Here is a 1,954-nt window from a genome sequence, read left to right on the forward strand (position 1 = left end):
AGATTAAGCAATTTAAAATCCAAACTTGAGATCAGAATTAAGATTAACATTAACAGAAGATTTGCATTCAGCAAGTCGTTTTAAAATAATTTTTAACAATTTTATTTCACATTTTAAAACGAGTCTGGATTTTTTCCTTTTGCTATAACTAGCAGTTTTAATTTTTGTGAAACATCAGCGTAACAAAATGCTAAGAATATAACACTTTCTTTGCTACCAACCAGGTTTTTTTGGGCAATATTTTCCAATAGAAGCCACATTAATCTGCATTGTATATTTAGTTAGGTGAGAGATCTATATCTTTTATCTTGTCTACGTTGATCGAGGGATAATTTTTCGCCACACACTTTTAAACACACACAAGATGGCATGCTTCTCCAGATCATCGGAGAATCCGGGACTAATGCTCCGAATTATCCAGATAGCACTGTATCAACTTGCTTAGGTAAGTATTTTCAATGGAAGTCCCTGCTTATTATTAGATTCTGGAATCCTATTCAAAATATATTTTATGTATAATTAAGTACCTACCTACTTAAGTCTATCGGTTTATGAAATATTTTAAATAAAAAAATAATTAAAATAGTTATTCTTTTTTCCTATTGCGAAGTATTTCTTATTTAATTTGAATTGAATTCCATTTGAAAAAAAATAACATAACATTTTGACAATTAATAACGCAAGGTGTTTTAAAATTAAATTAAAACAACCGGCAATAATCCTCTTGACATAAAAAAATCCAATTGGATTATTTTATTTTATTAAGCATTAAAATAAGGATAAGTTTGTTAGGGTTGTTTATTAGAAAAGTGTTTAGTTCTCGAAATACTGCCCATTAAATTTGTTCGTATGGCGATTACGCTGCCACTTTTAAATCCAGCCATTCACAGGAAATCACTAATAATTATTCTGGGACGCTTAAATTATACAAACGACTAGATATTATTTAAACTCGTTCATATTTTATGGAGAACGTGACACATTTAATAGTCGATATCGACAAAACCAGAAGCCATCATCCGCGTGCTGTTAAATAAATTGTTGAAAATGTCTAGAATGGTTATTAATGGTTTTCAGGTGGTAAGTGAGACATAAATTCTTGAAGCCTTTTTGTTTGACTGCTTTCAACATGGTCACTTTCGCCATGGCTAACTAGGAGTGGCTGCATTTAAATTCAGCAACAAAATCCCCATACGAAAACATTAAATAGCAAACATTTGAAAAACTAAACATTTTTGGAACAGACAACTTGACACAAACTTATTTTTTTAAATTTGAAACTATTTTTTATGAAACTTATTCTTTTAACATCTTGTATTATTAGTTATCAAAATGTTCTCAAAATTCTAGAAAAGCAAGTCTTTCCGCAAGAAATCAAACGAAAATTAAATAGCAAATATCTACATCCTTATAGGGTAATGTCATTCATGTTACATAGAATCTGAAGTATTTTAAAGACGATTATACTCAAGTAAAGGAAATAATACCTACAATATATTTAGGACTTTGAGTAGGATTTTAGCTTATAATAAGGTACAGGATGTTCCGTTTTAAATAAGCAAGTTGATAGCTACTTCCCATATCGCCAAAAGTCCAGCCATCTTGACAATATTTTGCCTGCGTGCCCACAATGGCTTTGCTACACTGTACAATTATCAGATTTTTCCTAATTTCAGTTTACTCGATATTATTTATACTCTACAGGGTGATTCAAAATTGGCGTCATTCCTTTTAAGGGGTGATAGAGGCTCCCTTGAGGAGCACGAGAAAATTATTGATAATTTTTTTAGAAAGAAGAAGAAGAAAAGATATTAACAGTTGAAGATCGAATTTCAACTTTGTCATTAAGCATTATTTTGAAATTGTTCCATGTTTACTTGGTAGCATATTGGAATACTTAAGCATTCAAAAAGAAAAATTACGATCCTTGCTTCAAATTACGAAAATTTTTGAT

The sequence above is a fragment of the Dendroctonus ponderosae genome, unplaced genomic scaffold, assembly GCF_020466585.1.
Source record: "Dendroctonus ponderosae isolate FM_Combo_2020 unplaced genomic scaffold, Dpon_F_20191213v2 Dpon_F_20191213_4, whole genome shotgun sequence".
Taxonomy (NCBI): domain Eukaryota; kingdom Metazoa; phylum Arthropoda; class Insecta; order Coleoptera; family Curculionidae; genus Dendroctonus; species Dendroctonus ponderosae.